The sequence below is a fragment of the Anser anser genome, assembly GCF_964211835.1.
Source record: "Anser anser genome assembly, chromosome: 5".
Taxonomy (NCBI): Eukaryota; Metazoa; Chordata; class Aves; order Anseriformes; family Anatidae; genus Anser; species Anser anser.
Window position 1 is genome coordinate 4,765,454 of NC_139725.1, and position 21,693 is coordinate 4,787,146.

Here is a 21,693-nt window from a genome sequence, read left to right on the forward strand (position 1 = left end):
AAACAAAATTACTGGTACAAAAACTTTGTTTCACTGAGTCAGGAAATTACAACTTGTGATGATTTTTTCTTAGAAAACAATTGAAGATAGTTCTATTAATAAAAACAACAACAACAAAAACAAACACCTAGTTAGTCTCTAAAAGCTGTCATTAGTCCTACATGAAGCACTTTACATGACCATAAAGAATAATCTGTTGCCATCAGTAATGTCCAGCTCACTTTAGCATGTGAATTGTGTATATTCACTAGAGTTGTATATAGCAACATTCTGTAGTGTTTTAGCATAGCTTTTGAAAAATATTCCTATTTATTTGCATCTATTGGAATTGATTTCCCACATTTCTGGTGAATTTTTCCAGATAGGGAAGACAATGTTAAAGAAATCAATTTTTATTTTCTGTCCTTCTCCTCCCCTCCTTTGTAACGAAAGCTCATCAGTCTTTTTGTTTGCTTTAAGTTAAAACTTAATGTACCATTTTTTCATGGTAATCATAGTTTCTTATACTTTCCATGTTGCATAGTAAACCAAAATTAACCTTTGGCATACTGAATATAAAGTCATTCAGCTAAACAAAGGGTACTCATAACAAAAAGCAAAATAGGACACTGTTTTTGTTTTCCTGGGTCATGTTTGGTTTGCCATTGCAACTGAGACAAATTCAGTATGATCGGACACATTTGGAAAAAAAAATGCTTTTTTAAATATAGGAGGATTGTCAGTAGAAATTAGGTATTTAAAAACAAAACCAAAAAGACTTCATCTTGCTGAAAAAACTTTAAATTTGTTCTATATAACCATCAGTCACTCTTGAAAATGAAGTGCGGGTGGTGTCTTCTTGAGGGTCCAAAATGCAATACTGCTGTACTGCTTAATACATTGTCTAAACATTTTTACTGTTTAAAAATGGAAGATGATCCTGCAGATTATAATTTCGACTTGCATAAGAGCAAAGGCAATGTTGAATATTTAAAGGTTTGTTTTTTTGTTAAAAGTGAATACTTTGAGGACCAGAAAGATGAGCCTATTTTGTATCTATATTTAGGATTTTTTTTATTGTTTTAATACTATTATTGTTTTCTTGAGGAAGTTTACATCTTTATTAGTATATATATATATATTTTTTTTTTATCACTGTGCTTTAGATGAAGGAGGTGAAGCAGAGAATCTAGACAAGTCTTTCAACTCTAGGTACTTACAGTTAAGACCTCTGGAAATCACTTCCTTTATTTGATCTCCCTGAAGTTGGAAAAGGGGATAAGGGATAAGGCCATAAGGGACTTCTGTGGCAGAGCCAAAAATGGAATCCAAGTTTCCTGCCTCCCAGTTCTTAACCAAAAGGCAGCCCTTCCTCTTTTTGTTACTTTCTTCCTTTTTTTTTTTTTTTTAACTAAAGATCTGAGTTCTATGAAAGAGAACAATATGAATGAGGTCACTCCATGTGTATTTATAGCTTCACTCTGCTCTTTAAAATGTGCCATGTATCTGCAGGTGTTCTGATAACTTTCCTAAAGGATCTGCTTAGATGTCCTGTTATATAAATTAAGATTTACATGCCCTCTGCAATTAAGAATATATTAAAGTGGCAATCATCTCTTAAGAAACCCAGATTTCTTACAGTAGGTCTTTTGGCTTTTTTACCTTAAATATATATATATATATATATATATATATATATATATAAAATTTTTTTTTTCTCTTAACATTTCAAGAAATTAAAAACTTATTTTTTGTTTCTGCATGGCAGGTAGTGGTGGCTGGAGATCTGCTCATTGCACATGCATGTTCACTCCTCTGGTGAAAGGAACTGTAGAAGTTGTAGTAACTGTATCTAGTCTGTACACTGTGTCAGATATGATGGAAATTACTGAAAGGGGGGAGGTTCATAGAAGGATTTAAGAAAAATTCCTTTCTAGGGATAACTTTACAGTGGAAGCAAGAATGTAGTCAATGTAACACAAGTATGGCCAGAGAACCCAAACCTTTTTCTCAGCAGAAGATATGAACCAGACTACCATCTCATTACAAACTGCAGGGAATTCTCATTGGATTGTTCACATTAACTTGTGGGTTTTCATTACACAAATAGAAAACAAATGCTTCTGAGCTCTAGGTTCTGAAAACAAACGTTTCTGAGCTTCTACATTCCACCAATGAAGTGATGGGAACAATTTTGTCTTCTGCACCTCTAACTACTTTGCTGATAGCCCGATAGGGAAAGAGTTATATATTGAAATGATGCTAGGAAAAAAAATCACAAAACTAGAATAAAAAAAGCTTTTATTTGGGCTGAATTGTTATTTTGACAGAGTGTTTGCCAAAAGTTGAAAATTGAGACTTAAAGCAAGTGAAGTCCAGAATTATGCTGTAGAAACTGCATTGATTCGACTCATTTTCCTCCTAGATCAAGATGACAAACACGCAGACATTGATGGAACATATAGACATATAAAATGAAACAGATGGAAGTTTATAATGGATTTTTCTTAAAGGAAGCTACATTCTCAACCAAAAAAAAAAAAAAAACAAACCAAAAAAACAAAAAACAACTTGACAAAAATATTCCTAATAAGAAAGATAACTTAAGGATTTTTGGAAAGCAAGATGCATTTTTTCCTGCTTATAAGCTGAATTATTTCAAGGGCTACACCTTGGATTTTACTTCTAGAATGTCATATGGCCTCTGTACAGCTGAGAAGAGGTGTTTTGAGAACACTGAATTTGAGGTACAAGACACATGATGAGTCTTTCAACGTCTAATGTTGCATTCACATGTTCTTTATTAACAAATGCAACACTACATAGGGCTTTGAGGCAAAGGATGTATCATCCTGTTGGTCTTCCATCCATAGTGTCTAAAATTATACCAATACCTTGTGATTTAGTCTGCAGAGTCAAAGGCGGGGAAATTACATTATCCTGTCATTTTTTTAAAAAAAAAAAAAGTTTTGGGCAAAATTGCACAGGAGTGTTTCTTTTTATTCAGCTAGCCAATGACTGCTTGCCCCTTGTATTCTGCAGGTGGTGGGGATCTGTAGGTCTTGATGCCATATGTTCATGAGGCCTTAAACTGAAGTTCTGGTCTGTAGTGAGTTTGGGGCAGCAACTAGATTTGATTGCATGTTAGTTCATTGAAATATTATTTGTTTCATGTGCCTACTTTCTTAAATACAAAACCCTCAAGTGAATGATTCTTAGGGATGTGACTTCTGTGAATTAGTCTGAATAGAAGCTATTCAGTTTTATCTCAGTCTGGTCTATTTTTTTAACAGTAGCTGTTAGCTGCTACAAAACACCTTTCTACTTGCTGCATATCTGCATGGTTTCTTCAATTTGTTACCATTTCTGTTATTAGGGCCAGCCCTCACAAGACTCACCTCACCTTTCCATCTTTTAATAGCACCTTGACTCTTCAAGAATCAGCAATCTATTTATAAGAATGCACAACTTTAAGACTGTGCTCAAGTTCATAATTATAAAAAATTGTTTAAATATAGACACTCTAAATGCTTTGTCTAATCAGTGATTGTATATGTCCTTACACTGCTTAAGCATCTTCATTAAGTTCTGAAATCTTTTTTTCATGGCTTTCTGTAGTGTCTGCTGCTAATAATAAAGGACTTGTTCTGTATTTCTGGCTTTTCCCACCCATGTCTGCAAACTGAACTTCCTGTCAGATAAGCACTTCTTGTGAAGTGGAAAACAACATCTGTATTTTCTATTTGCGTTTTTTAGGCTACTTACTGTTCATAGATCTTGTCCTACTAATTTGAACCCTACATTCCCTATAATTGTTTTTATTTGGATGATGTCACGAACTCGTATGTCATGGCTCTTTAAAGCATTCAGACAAACACTGTAAGAAACTCTAGAGAACAAGTACACATTTTTTGTGATACAAGAGCTGAGAGTTGAAGGTTTTCAAAGTTCATTGTGCTTACATGTCTCTATGAATTGCCGCTCCATAAATTAAAAAAAATAAAATAAAAAAAATCAAGAATGTAATGCTTGCTATGGAATTGGAAAATGTTGAAAAAACTTTTTTTTTTTAGCAAGCTGTAGGAATAGCATACTACAGAAGAGAGGACGGGGCTCTGCCAGCAATGCTATCAAGTTACCTCCCAACGACAAGGAATAAATTCAGTTATAGCATAGATCAAGGCACTGATGGTACCTCATTTAATGAACCTGTGTTCTTTTCATTTTACTTGGTCACCCTAGAACAATTCAGCGAAGAATTGTATAGATTCAGAATGGGAGCTTACCATACTATGAAGTAAGTATTTTTGATGTTAGTGTCTTATTCCACCTGTGACAAAACTGAAAGCCAGGTTGTTAGCAGGGGCTTTGATGGCAGTAGCTAAAACAGGTATGTGTATCCCTATGCTGCTTCTGGGAAGGATTTTCAGGTGTTGCTAGTTGACTGGATTCAAGGGATGGTGTTAGTAAAGTAGTGACTATTGATTTACCATCATTTTGTGGCACTCATGAAAAATATGAACTCAAATGTTTTTTTCTTTGAATACATGGGTAGAATATCTCTGTTCCTATACTCAGGATGTTAAAGTGTAGGTCAGCATTTTAGCTCATAGGCAATAAAAATAATTGGACTTCACTTGTACTTTATGCATTTTTGGGGTGTGCAAGTCTGCCAGAAAGTGAGATTTTTTCCTAACCTTTTCATTCTGATGGTTTTATCACTACAGCTTTGCATTAATTGTATATTATGCTGCAGAAACATATTATATTATATTACTTCCCAGAGCTATGCCGTATAATATTTTATGTTGAACTGTATTAGTCAGAAAAGAATTTTGGCTTTTAACCTGAAGGGAATTTGAGTTTGTCCATTATAATAATTGTGAAGTTGGGGTGACTTTAAAATGTGAACAAATTGATGAATTTAAACAATCTATTCAATTTGCCTCACTAGACCTTTTTTTCATTAACGTTGGTATTTCGTATTTGTGGCTTGGTGTTAGTTGGGAGCATTTTTTATTTTAATTGATCATCATCTTTCATCCTTAATGACAGCTAAGAATTCACCCTGAATCCCTCTTGTCAGGGTCAAGAGCATGTTTCATAGTATGTGATGCATACTGTGTAGATATCAAACTAGTACTGCTATAGCCTTTATCATAAGAAGTTTGATTATTTTCAGAATGCGTATTTTGAAACGTGGAAGTCTGTAGAAGAGACTTTTATCTCTGTTTGTGTATAGAGGACATAGCATACCCCATCTGCCTGGTGAATATCTTGTGTGTAGGACTTGATATCTTTTTCAGGGAGGACTTCATATTAATGCCTTTAAAATAATGGAAAAAGAACTTGCCTGAATGTTAGGTTATCTGCCAGTCACAGGTGGTACTTTCTGGCTGTATTTTACCAGTATTTCATGAATTTTATTGTGACATTGAATTAGTTATCCTGTCAGCTGTGGACCCTGAAACCAGTTATTCTAGTCATTGTTTTATGGCTTGGACTCCACAATTTGTGCTTTTCAGCACTCCATAAATTTTTCCTTGTCCTAACAAGACCTACTCAAAGTATTTGTATGTTGTTTATGGTTGGTTATATTTACTTGTGTTCTAATCTTCCACATTCTTGCTTTTCCGTAGCATATTTCAGAAAATCTACTGATCAGGTTTACCTATATTCTACCACTATGTTGGATGCCTGTGCTGTTTTCACAAGACAGTCCTGCTAGTTTCTTTCTTTTTTTTTTTTTAGTTTCATTTTGCGTGTAGGATTTTCTTTCGTGTTCACAAATCTGACATTGTAAATGATGCGTTAGTCGATTCAAATGTTTTTGATTTCTTTTAGTCTACCAAATGCTTCTACATCAGTTTGAGACTTAAGGTCTTGACAGCTGTCTGCTTTGTGAAGTCTTCTAGTAATGTAGATGGATGCTGGAAAGTTTGTGGTACATTACTGGTATGGTGAGAAGCTTGTGATTTTTTTTTTTTTTTAAATCATAAAATATTTTTATTTCTATTGCCATCTTTGTTCTTTAACTCAGAATTGGATTTCAGCATTTCTTGCCTATTATAATGTTGCTTTACATTTATACGACTGTAGCATTAACATTCTGCTCTTTTAGTTCACAGGCAGTGTCCCTTGCACGCCCCACATTCTTATTCACCCTCGACCTTCCCCCTCATATCTGCTTCCCCACAAAAAAAGACAAGGTAATATTAGACTGGAAAATGTTTGGTTTTGGTACCATCTTCAGGAATACAGGCATCTTACTTATATGTCATATCTTGCCTATTTGCCACAAGGACTTTAAAAAACAACAAACCCTTCCCCACTAAATACCATAATAGTTAAATAGCTTCTTTGAGGTGCTGCTGACAGTAATGTTGTGTAGTTATGTTAGAATGCTATTGCCACAGGTAGTTGGTAAGAGCCCCGTTCTTGACTTTCTATATTGTTTATGTCAGCTTTCTGGCAGTAAAGACTAAGCCTGGACTGCAAGCATACTCCTTCTGAACCCAGTGTATTAGCTGTGGAGAACGAACTGCTCCCAGCAATTGTGTGGCTAAGGAGGAGAAAGTGATGCAGAGTAACAGACGCTAGAGCACTGAAGGATCCAGACCATCATGATAACTTGGTGTGTTTTGATATGCAAAAGAAGGAAGGGTTGGAGGAAGCGAGAGAGAGCTGCATCCCACAGCATGCAAGCCTGATGCTCGCAGTTGGCCTCGTGCAGTCACTGAGCAATGCTGCTGCCTGCCTGGCAGTGATGCTGTGCTTGAGGATTGAGGCTGATCTCCGGCACTGTCTCCTGGGTGTAGGAAGGAGGGAGCCAGAAGTGGTAATGCTGGCATTGGCAGGTCATACTAAAACTAACTGGATGATTGCCCCACAGCTCCACCACAGCACGGTATGTCTCACACCCTGTCTGTGAACTGCACCAAGAGATTTTCCACTACACTGACTGCAGTTCTTGGTGTGCATCTTGGAAAGCTTTATTTTGTGTGTTAGTATGTTTTATCACATATGGAAGAGTTTGCCGTTAATAAAAGTCTTCAGGGAGGCAAAGTTAAGTAACATTAAACTTAAACAACCCAGCTTACAGGGAAAACAGTGTGGTGTCTACTCTCTGATTTGATTACTTTCCATGTCTTTGTAAACTTTGACAAATCACAGTGAAGACTCTTTTTTCCCATTTACATTATGGGGTTGGAAGTCATCTATTTTGCAAAACTGTTTTGAGACTGACCTTGTATGCAATTTTATGCATATCATGCATTCTGGTGTTACTATTCTGCTGGCAAGAATAAAGATCCATACTCTGCGTGTCATTTAAGCAGCTAGGCCATATTGTTGTCATGTATGTAATATAGCTGGAATTATTCTTGTTAGCTCTGGAAGGTCATTAAGGGTGAAGTTCTGGCTGTTGACTTCATTGTATCCAAGACATCTTTCCTTGTAAAATACAAACTTTGGAGCATTCCAAGGACATTCACCTTACTGAGCTAACCAAAGAGGAGGAAAAGAGCTCAAAAAGGGTGAAGTGGTCCTCTCTTAAGGGAATTAAGGAGGGAAAGGGAATAGTCCTTCTTTTCATGCAACTCTGAAAGAGAGATGAAACTAATGAAGGGGTTCTAAAGCTCAAGAAATTCACTGAATTTGCTATTGTTTTATTGTGAGAAAAGGCAGTGTTGCCATCTGTCTCCAAAAGGACAGTAAGGTTTGTTGAAGCTTTAATTTTGAGCATTGTACTTCATTCCTCCTGATTCTACCCTGGTTGTACTACTGATTAATTTCTCGACCTTAAGCCGAGCATTTTGCCCTCCTGTATCTTCCTCTACTTCAGCTGGTGAAATGCAAAGGAAGCCTTTATTAACAAATCTCCACAAGTTGCTGTTCTAATGATAATTTCGAAGCACTTGATATGTTATGACCTCATATGCCTTGTTATTATGCATGCATCATCCAATTGCACTGTTGTCGGTCACTAATGTTGAATGCTATATAGCTGCTGCTTTCAATGAATGTGCAGAATGTGCTTGTTCACAAAGACTGACTTGTTCCTTCTGTGTGCAATGTTTTGCCTTCATTTTTATAGGGTCTTTGCCTGACATGTAAATTCACTAAACCCTTTTCATCAGTGGCTATAACAGAGGATGATGATTAATCATGTATACCTTGTCACTTCTGAGGTGTTTTCTTCCAAACTGATTTAAAAAAAATAACTCTATTAAGGATATTTTTAAGATTTTACTATTTTACTTATTAGATTTTACTTGTCTTTTCAGCTATTCAAAATACTAGTACCAGATTGTATTGAATACAATATATTTGTCACTTCAGTTCACATTTCCTGGGAATTTCTTCCTTAGTTAATTGCCTGGTCTGTTTCAGTCTGGTTCACTGCTGCCTAGGGATGGTGATCTTGTAATCAGTTGTTCAGTAACTTGTAATGAGCAAATTTAAGAAAGCCAGCAGAACAATGCTACAACTTTGTAAATGGTTTCTTGCTTTTTTTCCCTTTTTGACAAATAGTAGAGTGATCTTAAGAAATATGCTAGTCTGACCCCATTTCTACTCTCATTAAATTTGCTGGTGTCTGTTAGTGGCTGGTTTTCTGAGTTCACATTAACCCTGAGGGACTTGGAGTGATGGAGTAAAATGCATACAAGAGTTTAATATTAAGCTGAAATGTTAGCAGTGCCAGTTGATTCTTTTTGCTCCTTACAGCATTTCAGATGTGATGAAGTATATATATGTTATTTTAAGGCAATAAGCCTAAAGGACTATAGATGTGCTTTTTTTTACTTTCTTAGAGGAAAATCCTTTTATGTTGCATGTATAGACTATGCTTCAGGTATGAGATTTCTATACCTTACCTTTTGTAGATACTTTATTGTTGAAGTCATTCTACAGTGCAATGGAAATAGAAAGCATTCACATCAAGAGCGTAATATTCTGCCCAATTAAAGCTGATGGAAATATTTTTCCCATCTTAAATGGGAGCAGGATTTTACTCAGAATAAAGAGTCGATAGGGGTAAAACAAGGGAAAGATGAGGAAAAAAAATACTGTAAGAGAAAGAGGAGGACCAGGAAATGGTATCAAGACAGATCAAGGTTATTCAATGGATGGCAAGATGGTTGAAGGCACCATTTTAGGAAGTGCTGTAGGGCAAAACTGTCTTATTCAGTGATAGCTGTGCATACACAAGTGTTCCATTTTGGAATTTAACTTAGCATTTTGAAACTAACTTTGTAGATGAAATTTGAAATGCATAATGCAGGAAGTTACTTCATTGCTACAGCAATGAAAAAATAATTTTTATATTCCATATTCAAGTAGGATAAGTTCATCTGGCATACCTGTAGTTTATAAATAAGTAAGCTTAAAGGTAGAGGACATTACATGACTATGAATCAGTAGTTTCTAACTAGTCAGGAAGCAAATGTTCACAGTGCAATATTATATCAAATTTTTCACTTTTAAAAAATAGTCTTCTGAGTTCAGAGCACAAAGCTAATCGGGAGAGCTAAATGCTAACTTGACCTGCCTCATGTCTCCTAATGGCCAGCCCTGCCAGTAGAGTCAGTATGCTGCCGAGGAACAGGGTGGCTGCTGGTCGCTCTTGGTAGGGTACCGCCTGCCTGTGGCAGAAGAGCCTCAGATGTGCTCAACAGACTTTGACCTACTTGCTTATGGTGGCATAGCTGAGAAGCATTGGAAAAGTAGCCAGGATGCTGCACTTTCCAGTGTAACTTTGTGACTATCCTTGGAATTAGATTTGTAGATTGGACTCTACTGTATCATCTGCATTGAGGAGAGAAGTTTATATGCAAAGAAGGTCTTTATTCAGTGGGTGAAATTACTGTTTGAATGACTGTTGACTAACTCACTTTTGATTTTGGATTTGAATAAATCATAGAAGTGAGGAATAGTTTAGTTTGGAAGGAATCTCTTGAAATATAGTTCCATCTCCTGCTTGCAGGAGACTTTTTCTTTCTTTCATTTTTTATGCTGATACTTCTCATGTATTTGTAGACTGTTTTTCAAAACTTTGATCAATCCTGATTTTGTTGTAGTACATGTTAGTCAATTCATTTATTGGATAAATGTGGAAAGAAAACACAAAGGACAGAAAAATACTGGAATGGGGAAGCAGTAAATTCAATTAATGATTATCTATTCTGATTGTTTTTCCAGTTTTTCAAGACCCAAAGTACGGCAGCAGTAGTTCTCTGCAGGTTTATGCACCAGGCTTGGATTCTGGGCCAGTGCCTTCAGTGAGTTGCAAATATTAGAGATTTTTTGTATTTGTGCCATTGATGAAAAATGAAACTTCCACTTTTATTTTTGAGCTTATTAAAAAAAAAAAAAGACACTTTCAAAACTAATTCACCTAAATCCAATTAGTAAGGCTAAATTTTTCAGTCAAGTGTAATGGCCTGTCTTCAGGGCATAAAGGATGAGATCATTCATGGCAGTGAGTTAGTGAATATTACAAATATCCAGCCTGCGGAAGTCAAGAGCTCCCCATTCACAAGTGTGTAAGTTGAGTTCCCAATCTGAAGAATAACATTGAAGTAGTCAGGCTTCCAGATTTCAAATGTCAGTATTTATATGGTACTATTTTTTACCACTTTATTATAATCCAGTGCACCTACTGGAGTGGAGAAATATGATAGAGCAGTATCTCTTCATAAACATTTTTAACATTCTTTTAATAGAAATTTCCCACATTAGAAGCTGATGAGTAAAGCTAATTTCTCCTATTATCTTTGTGAACATTTGGCTCACTACTTTTTAATTTAATGCAAGTTATGGATATTCATAATATACCTTTGGTATGCACACTCCATTTATAGTGCTATAGCACAGAAAACTTGATTTCAGCATATTCTTCTACCAAATCCTTGCAGGATCTTGTTCCAGAGAGCTTCTTAAACCTGTGTGTGGAAGAAATAAAACGGTTCCATATGTTTCAACAACTTATTGCTACTCTGTTTATCCTCTGTGCTTTTATCTTTTGTGAGCATTTGAGTGATTAATTCTCTGAGGGTTATCATTTCTTTTTACATTTTCCTATCTCTCCTGGTGTCTCAGGGAAAGGTTTTACCTCACTACTGTTCTCATTTTGTACCTGGTGCTTTTGCTGCTGACACTTCAGCTGATAATTTTCTCAGAATTGCTTACAAAGGTTATACAGCAAAACCCATACTATAAGGGGAGGTTGCCTGTCCATTTCTGTTAGCTTTGTATATACTTGGTGTTATGAGAACTCTTTTCTCCTATTCAGTGTTTCAGCCAGACCCCTCTCAATGTATGTTTGTAGATGGATGCTTGCCTGTGTTATTACAAAAACATTTTTTACATCTAGACACACATGAAGAGCATGTGAAGTCATCCTTAACATTTTTCATATACTTTGCAACTGATTACCTGTTTCATACTCCAAAGAAATGCCTTTGGCAAAATAAATAAATAAATAAAAAAAATCACCTAGGCATTAGATAAATCAGGAAAGATCAGGAAAGTGATAAGCTGGAACATGCATAATATTTCACAAACAAATACAGGAATTGTACATACTTTCTACAGGTATTCACTAGCTTGGCTTTATTTGAACCTATATATGGTCCCCGATCATTCTTGTGTGCTGCTTTGAGAAGCAGCACTGTTTCTCAAATTAGGTCCTTAAGTCATTTATAACCAGAAGTGAGTTTAGTTATGTTTTATATCTCTAAGGGCCTTAACAGTGAAAACAGCCCATTATCATCAGAGGCCTGTGTACATCCCTGCAGCTTGTTAGGACAAGCTTTCTTGCTTCAAGCAGATAAATGTGGTACACATTAGCTAATTCACTGTGGTTATATAAGAGGAGACACGTTAGGATTTCAGGCATTCTTTTATGTCAGAAATAGTCTAACTTTTTGCTAATAGGCAGAAGTGTCCTGCTGATCTTTGCCATCGTGCTGTTCTTTTTTTCCGGGTGCCTGTGAAGCTGAGGTACCCAGAATGCTGCCACTCAGGCACCTGTGTGAGGAGTAGGCAGGTGGTTTGCTGACCTCAGGCAGGTGGTTGAAGAGTATCCTAGCTAATAACAGTGTGATCCAGGGGCTATTTAGCATGGCCTAGAGAACTCCTTCATGAACTTTCTGCAGTGTTTTCAAGAAATGAGAAGGTAGAAAATTGAATGAAATTTGTGTGCAGGAGTAAGATATCCTGCAACAGCAGGACAAGAGACTTGTACAAACATTTATCCTTGGTATGTGAATAAAGTAAAATGAAACGAGAAGGTGCTATAAGACCGTTTAACAAAGCTACATTTGTTTTTCTCAAAGCTGAAGGTGTGCGCCAAATTAACAGGACTTCTGAGTGCTGGTTGCATGAGAAATGTGCCTTCTGTTGAGTATTTGTGATTTCAAATGTGTTTGGTTTATGTCTGTATAAGGATAAAACTTCTATTGTCTGTTCTGCTCAAGTATTTGAAACAGTAGAAGCTATCCCTTCTACCAGATAGCTTGTATTTCCTAAAAACAAACAAACAAAAACAAAACCAAACAAACCTATCTCTTGAAGTGGAAACTTGGGCTGAAGTTCAGGGTAAGTACCCTAATACCTTTCTGGTTAAATATGTATATTTGTGTTAATAGACATATGTTGTACCAGGAAAATCTATTGCATGAGGTTAATTTTAGAACAGTGAATAGCTAAAGGATGGAATATGCAGTTAAAATATGTTAAAGATTCACTTTGTGGTCTGATATGGGAGATATTTGGCATGTTGTTAACCCACAGGTGATATTCTAACTGCTGGATTTTTCACTGGCACGGGCTGCATGTATGGATACTCATCCGTGTGACTGCAAGTTGAGCTTGGTACATGAAAACTGATCTGACCAAAACCAAAAAACAGCAATGAAAAAAAAAAAACCACACACAACCAAACCACCAAAACACATAAAGACAAAACAAAAACCTGGCAACCAACAACTAAGATCATCAGAAAATGATCAGCAGCTGCTAGGTCTGATGTGTTAAAAACACATTTGATATTTGCTTTGTAACCTCATAGATCAAGCAATTCCTTTTTTCTTTTTTTTTTTTTTTAACATGAAGTATTACAATATCTGGCTTAAACTATGCTTCTGCAAGTGAACATACGCATACAATCTGGACAAAATGTACAAAACAAGATGATTTCATTGGCATATGTTCTGTCATAGTTTCACTCATTATAACCAGCCATCTTTCCAGGCAGCTGCAAAGAACAGGAAAGACTAGTTGCACCAAGGATATACTTGATGGAAAACCCAACCACACTTAACAGATCAGGAGTGCAGTGAGACCAAGGTGACGTTCCCTAAATATAGGAAAACGATATTGTCCCATCCCTCCCCAGTCTCAGGAGAACCAATGACAAGTGTATCAGTGTTGCTCTTTTATCCCCATTCTATTGCAGTTTCAATAGTGCAGCCTGGAGTATTTCACATTTTCAAAACTTCTGTGTTCAGGTCATATGCCTGGAGGGTCAAGGTAATGTGAAAAGGTGGGTATGGAAGAGAAAAGGAAAGATGTAAGCCCGCTACTTTTACTGTCAGTACACATCTGGCAAAATACAGACAGAAGATACTTAATGTTGTTTTTGCTGATTCAATCATAGGAATAAGGTTGCAGCATGTAACATTGATTTTCCTTTAAACTACTTTTACATAGAGAATAGAATATAATTTAAAGGTTGGGAAGTGATAGCAAGCTATTACTGTTCAGAGTGTAGCTTCTATTACGCTTTTATTAATTTCTGTTTCTTTTGACTGGCCTTAAATAAGTTCATTGACACTTGGTTTCTGTTGTCCACTAGAACCAAGTTTTCTGTACATTTTGTACATAGCAGTTTTGAGAAGCAGGACAGCAAGGGCCCCTGCTTGTTTTGTTTCTCGTTTTTTTTTTTTTTTTTTTTTTTCTTAATGCCTGTTTTATTGGTAACAGGACACAGATACCTGTCAGTGGGTTTTGAAGGGCACATCTGCTTAAATGATTAATTCCTGGAAAACTTCCAAGAGAAATGCCATATCTTTTACAAAATGGGAACTGCATAATTAGTTCTTGTCTTGTGATTAGAGGATGAAGGTTCAGTTTCTTGCTTTTTATTGATAATTTTTCATTATAGCCCAGTTTAATAATGAATTTAGTTATATGAAACTTTTGTGGGAAGGGGATGCTGGAGAGAGAAACTGCATATCTCCAAGTTACACATGCACGCTTCTGATCGTGTTTCAGAAGGTTTCAAACTTAGGATATGGAATTGAGGGTATTGAGTCCTTCTGGAAACAGGTGTCAGAGGGAAAGCTGGAATCTGAATTTTGTAGGCTTTTCCTTGCAGTTAGTGATGTGCGGGGTTAACTCTGAATTTCCATCCTGATTTGTCTCAATGGCAGTTAGAAAAGCACACCCTACTTGACAACTGATAGGCTTTGAGAAACTACTTAGCAGGTGCTTTGACATTTTTATGAAGTGATAGTCCTTTAATAAAACTAAATAGATTTATTCTTTTTCTCTGGAAATCAGTAATACATAGACATCACACAGAAAACTCTAAATGCAAATCTATTTGCATTTGCTTCTCTATACAGTGAAGTCTGTTACCTTATTTTCTGGTAGTATGCTGGCAGCACTGGAGGATTGTTAATCAGACGCTTGACAAATACACAGAACTTTTTTCATTCCTCTGAAGACTTTACTCATAGTATGAACAGACAAAGGGAAAGTAAAAGAATATTCAATGAGTAAGATATTTTTTATCAGACACCTATTTCCCATTTGAGGAAATTCTGTTACCACAGTAATTTACACGAAAAAAAATTTAGTCAGGCCTGGTGACTACAGGAAACTTTGTATTATGGAGTATTTCCTTGCTTCTGCTTCTGATACATTTCCACATCCAATTTCCTTGCTCCACTACGAGGTACCATAATGCAGTATAGGAGGACAACAACGTAGTTCCACTTATCCTTTGATTGTTTTTAATGCAGAATGCTGTACTCACATAAAATACTAATTTATTTATATTTGTTGATTTTTTTTATTTATATTTGCTGAATCTGGGATAGATTATTGCAAAACAATAACAGCAATCCCATGTTCATGTTCACTATTTTTTTTTTGCCCAGTTAGCTCTTTCCCATGTTCCTTTTGTGGCTAATAAGAATTCATTAATACTAAATAAATAATTAAGAAGGGATAAGTGACTTTTATGCAATAATATCAGAACATTTTTTTTTTTTCCTCTGGAAAACAGCATTGTTCTGTTTTTAATGCACTCCAGAATGTGGAGCCTCTGCATACCCTTATGAATCATGGATAGCTCATTTGTGCCTGAGATTCACTGTCAGTGACTCAAAGCCTGCTCTCTCTAAATGAAGAGGAATAAATAGATATGCTGCTTCATCCTACTCACTAAGAAGGGGAGAAAAAGATCTTTTTTCTGTTTTCTTTGTCATCTTTTGTAATATTCTCTCCCTCCCTGTAAAAGCCACCTGTCTCTGGCCTCCATGGTGCATAATTCTTTTCACTCTCTCCCTTCTGAAGATGGAGACTGACACCTGTGCAGTGGTGCTCTTGTCAGCGAGATTTGCTCTCTCGCTTACTCCTCTTCTACATCTGAGATTACCAGAGCTGCTGGGAAAAGCAGTAAGGTGAAAAGTCCTCACTAATGATTTACTTTCAAGGAATGAGCAATCTGCAAGACTCCTTACCAGCTCATCTTTACTTTCACCAGGGAACCAGGCTGTGGTTGTTTCCTTACTTCATTCAGCATTTTGAAGAACCCTTTGGAACCCCTGTCTTTTTCAGGTTTTGGTATCCGATTGCTTTGGATTTTAGATTTTAATGAGTCTGTTCTAGCTCAGGCATTCTTCACTCTTCAGCTGCTGTCCTTCATTCAAAAGCCACTTTCTGGTGGTAAAAATAACTGTTCGTTTCCTTTCTCCTGTTGCCTTTTAGCCTTCAGAACTCCTCTCAGGTTTGAGAAGAACTTAGATTTTGCCTACCTCTCTTGTGTGTGTTATGGTAGCACCTGGAAGTTCCAGCCAAGATCAGAATCCTGTGCACAACATTCAGTGCAAAAGCAAGGACATGTTACTTACTTCAGAGGCTAAGCAAAAGAAAGACAGTCTGGCAGAAAAAAAACACCTTGGTAGGAGGTGACAGAAGTGGTCAGAATATCAGTAGAAAAGCAGAGTGGAACCCAGCTTTTGCAATTGCTTTTGCAATTTCTACTCAGACAGTTTATTCACTAGATTGCTCTGCTCCTCAAAGTAAATTTGTTGTGGTTGGAGGGTGACATAAGCTTTAACTAAATCAGAAAGTACAACTCTGGCTGCATACAGCAAATGGAGTACAAGTATCTCCTGCATTTGCTTGGCTCAAGGGTCTGGCAACTGGGCAGTGGATGTGTAAAAATAAAGTATTAGTATCAGCAGAAGGAGGGAAAGGAAAGAAATCAGAATTTTGAAGCACATTCAAAAGGCAAGAGTGAAATGGGGTCTCTTCAGATTAGATCACAACCTAAAACATAATCTGTTGTTTGGGAGGGAGTTAGCGTGCACATAAGGGAAGTGTGCCATGCACACGTACACAGTTATTGGTGTTGTATCCCAGTCTGGAGCATAAGGCTGGTCCAGGTAGGGAAACTAACGCAGAAGGTCTAGCTTTGGTAAACAGTCTTTTAAGAGGTGATTTAGCAGTCCAGGACTCTAATCCAGTATATACTGCCAGTTACACTTTTTTTTTCAGTAAGAATTTTGTTCAGAAAAGCAATTTAATATATTTGAATAATACCTAAATTCAATAAGCACAAATTAAAAAAGAAGAAAGTAAGAAATGCTTACTTCTTGTAGTTAGTAAGGAGTAGATACTAAATACAGAATAGAAAAAGTACTCCAGATGAACGAAGACGAAATTTTCAGTGCAGACAGGAACACTAACAATCTATCTTTGACTGTTAAATGTGTAGGAAGAAAATTGAAATACCTGAGAGAAGCAAAACAAAACTCAATCCCCAGGAGGCAGGAAATGACTATTTAAAGTGCTGAACTACTAGCTAGCAAAATTTTGTTGTGCCTCCAAGTGGAAATTAGGAAAACAGTCTTGTGTCTAGGGAGCCAGGGAGGGTAGAACAAGAGGCTGCTGGAATGGAAAAGAGGATAAATTCAGGGAAAAAAATGCTAGCAGAGATTACCTAAAGATTTGGGATTAAGAGGGAAATGGGATGCCAGAACATGAACCTGCCAAAGATAGAATGTACTGAATAACCTTTTATTCTCTCATAAGGTAACCTTATTTTCTGTTTTCCCTTTGAACAAAGGCAATTCATTGGAGATTATGTACATGACAATTTACTTGTAAATACAGCAAGCAGTAGCTATTAGGCAAAAGGTAAAATGGGAAGGAGTAGCTGTAAGGTTATTTCTGAGAGGAGAGAAGTAGACTTTAAATATTGGTCTTCATACCTGTTTTTATTTGTTTCATCTCACAAGTGATACAACTTACTGTAGCTTAAACTTTGGAGTATTGCTAGCACAGATCATCAGCCTTTTGTCTGAAAAAATATGATCTTGAGGCCAGGGATAATAGAAAAAGGACAAGTAGTTGAAATCTCAAGGTTTTGCATTAAGGGACTCAATAAGAAAGTCTGCAATTATTCGTAGCTTATTCAATGGAGAGCTTAAAAAAAACAAAACAACAAAAACCAAACGTATGCTAGTTGATAATAAGATGCCTGTGACAGCATTTGCCAGTAAGATGTAGTGATTAGGGCAGCAAGATCAGTCCTGGGCTGTGTGAAGAGAGATTTCTGGTGGAGATAGGGGTGTATTAATGCCACTGTGTAAGTTACTGTGAGACTTCATTTGATGTTAGGAATGATATCAAGTCTTGCAGTAAAAAATTAATTTTGCAGCAGCTATAGACCTACCAGGGAGTCTGGAGGAAGGGGAGCAAAAAGAGACAAAAGGAACCTAAGAATCTTGCTTTTTAACTCTTGCAAAACAAGCTGAGAAGGATTTTTTTTTTTTTCCTAGAAATGCATTAGAAGATGAATTTTTAAAATGAAAGATGAAACCAAATGGGAATTAAATGACTATTAAGAAATTCAGATCAAAAGTAAGAAATTTCAAACCATTAGAGCAGTGAGATTCTAGTATAACCATTTAATAGAACACTTTTGAGCCCATGATAAACTATTGAGTTGAATTTTTTTTTTTTAAACCATTTAGGGACAAATTACCAACCAAGTGTCTATGATGACCTAAGATCTTTCAAATCCTCGGTTTCTACAGAAACATATAAGCATGTGCATAAATATTGGATTTGATTAGAAACTGCTTTCTTTGAATGAGACTGCTTAAAGAATTCTTGTCATGTCTGTCCAGTATTTGTGACGCTGTTGCTAGTTTTCATCTTTTTAGCTTGTCTGTTGAAGAGTTAATGTTCTAATATGACTCCTGGATACCTGGTGTTGGCTTTGCTTTTTTTCTTACTCCTTTTATGACAGTTTTAGCAAGAGCTGCTGTGCAATAGATGTGACTGAGTGTCCCCAAATTTCTGCAGTCTTCTGAGTGATACTGATCTCATAACTCCCTGTAAAATGGTTGTTGCTTCCTTCATTAAGTAATCCAGGCTTTATTTAATCAGTAGGGTTAGGACCTTAAGTGAGTAAATAGCAAAAGGTGAAAAGCTAATGGTACTGCTCATAATGCATGTCATAACTCCTTTGAAAAAAGCACAGTGAGTGGTACTGTTTGTTATTAAACTACAAATTAAGGCAGACTTGAAAAAAAAATGTTCAGTTGTTCAGTGAGGCACTGACTCTACTTTCCTGAACTCTCATGTTAGTCTCCAAATTAGTCCTTGCTTGTGATTGAGCATTCCCATGGTCTATGGCCCTAAATTATTTCCAGTGTTGTTTCTCTCCCCCTCTTTTATTTCTATTTCTCCATCCCTGCTAGGTGTTTACAAGGACTCCTCTCTGAGCTTATTGTTCTTAAAAAGCTGTGAAGAACACTGACCTCTGTGATTACAAGTGTAGCCTGAGCATCAGGAAGCAGTGAACTAGGATAAACTCACTGAGCATTTCTCTCCTGCTGGTGGCCTTGTTGACATTTCTCTCCTGTCGCAAAGTGCAGGAAACCCCCTGAGCTATTTGTGGCAGTTAGAACTTTGTACTCAGACAGCAAGTAGTCTGAGTACAATAGCAATGTGAATGCACTTGGAGGACAACATCCCTTTGAGATTACCAACACAGTTCAGTCACACAGTCAGATTTGGTGTTGTGAACACCTGCAGAAATGTTTTAGGTAGAGCCTCCTTGTGATATTCCATCAGGCAATGCTCTTCGGTATATATTGGGCTAAATACAGTACAAAGTCATGGATTCAGGCATTTTATACGAAGTTAAGACCTCTCAGCTCAGATACCTCCCCCCCCCCCCAAGCCCCGCCGAAAAACTATAACTTTGTTTTTGCAAGACCCAGGCTGTCATTTGAGAACAGAAGTGGTAGGATCTTGCCGCTCCATCACTGCTTTTGTCTGCACAGTGGAGAACAGTTTCTTATTTCAGGACCTCAGCTCAGATGGAGGGAATGGCTACTTCCTCCAGCCCATCGGTGAACAATTCACCTGGGCAAGGAAGGGAATCCCCTTTCCCAGGGTAGAACAAATGATCAGGTAGCATGCTGAACAAAAGAACTAATATCTTGCACAAATCTTGGTTAGCTGATTGTTTTACTAATTTATTTATAAATCCTGTCTATCTCTCACTGATATTCTGTGGATATTAAAAACCAATGGGAGCTGATCCAAGAATAGCATCACAAATGCAAATTCATTTCAAATAGTCATGTTATGCAAATATAAATCAAACAGACATACTGACTTAGTTGGTGATCGTGACAATATTGGTATACCGTTTGTCCAGCTTTGCCTGCAAGCAGTAGCCTTATATTATCATTAAGCTGCTGAAAGCAGGTTTTATTTAGCATTTCCCTCCATTCTGTCAGGAAATCCTACCCTCATTAATTGCTGTCTTTACATTCTGCAAACTCAGTGGCTTAAGTGCTTGTTGAGACAGCTGCTGTTTTAACAATGTGGTGTACCAGGCACAATGTGAAAATCCCTCAAACCAGGCTGAATTCGTCCTTTTGCCTTCTGACCCTCCCTTCAGTTGATGGAGGCTGGAAAAGACCTGGCCCTACCTAAGCTGTAGGAAGTGAAGAAAAGTGAAGATTTTCTTCTGTGTGAAGAAAATTAACATTTGATAAGTTTAACCTAGATTTTACATAACCTAATCAGCAAGCTGAATTAGTCTGTGATTTTATATCATGTCTTCCTTATGTTCTATAGTGTGCCAGTAATTCTGGGATAGTATAAAATTTCCAGACATTTTTAGGGGGACAACTTACAGTGAGGATTTCTCAGAAAAGCATAAAGATCTGAGAGGAACATTCGTGCAGCACTTAACACTGAATGATTTATGTGGCCTTTTAATTAGGTGCGATGAAGCCATAGTTAATTTATACACCATGCCTAATATATTAAAAGTGTTTATAGTGTTTTTACTTTCCTTATAGACATTTCTTCCATATTTGTGAATGCACAAGATTTCACAGAATGCAGCAGTCTGACCACAGTTGTTTAGTTCTAAGTTTCACAGACTGGTCTGCATTTAACCTTCCTGCAGGAATTGGATGGATGCCTATCAAGGCACAAGTTCTTTGTGGTTTTAACATGTTTTCACTATAGTAGTGCTGACTTCAAGGAGGCTGGTGGTTTCAGTATCTCCCTCCCAGAGCACAGATGCCAAACTGAATTTGGTTGCATTGAAGTTTCAGTAAATGGCAAGGGGACCATTGCTGGTTTCAGGTCAGGTGAAAAAGATCATGGGTATCAGTTATCAAAACAAACAAACAAAAAAAAGCAGCACTGTTGTGGTGTCCTTGGTCAACAAAACAGTTAATTTATTATCACTATCGTGATAAATTCGTATTTTATTTGTGATATTTGAGTAATTCTGGTTTTGTTACCGATATAATCCTGCTCATTGGCATCCTGCTTCCTGAACCTCCTAGTGGTAATGCCTCCATTAAATTCTGCTGCACTTTGTGGTTTAAACCTACTCCTAAATTAAACAGAGGTGGAAGGGTGATCAATGCAAGCTAAGAGTTCTGTTTTCTAGAATACAGTTCAGGGTATTTGGCTGACTACAGCACACCTTTCCCTAAACTCTTTTGTTTTGAGCAATGTTTTGAGGGCTATAGTTTGCATTATCAGTTAGAGACTTCATTTGGGGAAATTCTTAGACTTCCATAACTGTAATGATTGACTAATTGTTGAGGCTAATTAAAATACGACTGTAATATAACCTATTAACATTTTTTTTTTGAAAACTAGGAATGACCTTGCTTTTTTCTGTTTTCTGAAGGTTTAAATAATGCGTACTAAACCCAACTTTTGTCCTAGTGAAGTTGGGTTGCTGATGTTATACTAGAAAAAGTCAAATCAAGGGGAATCATTTGACTAATTCTTTAGCTTGCCACATCAATTACAAAAGTCAAATATTCATAGACTTCTTTAGGTATGATCTGCAAAGCAAGAGTTTTCACTTAAAAATCAGGAACCTGACTATCAGCTGCCCCAAAGCTATTCTGTATCACTTAAGTT

At 36.7% G+C, this 21,693-nt stretch overlaps 1 protein-coding gene and 1 long non-coding RNA gene across 2 annotated transcripts in view; one reads left to right on the forward strand and one right to left on the reverse strand.

The window, feature by feature from the left end:
- Nucleotides 1-21,693, forward strand: part of INSC (INSC spindle orientation adaptor protein) — a 510,527-nt gene that overhangs the window by 31,102 nt on the left and 457,732 nt on the right. The window lies entirely within an intron of this gene.
- LOC310901123 lies at nt 10,869-15,841 on the reverse strand. The gene is made up of 3 exons (XR_014585623.1): nt 15,732-15,841; nt 14,623-14,711; nt 10,869-10,922 (listed from the first exon to the last, which is right to left on the reverse strand). It is a non-coding gene; the product is annotated as an uncharacterized lncRNA (long non-coding RNA).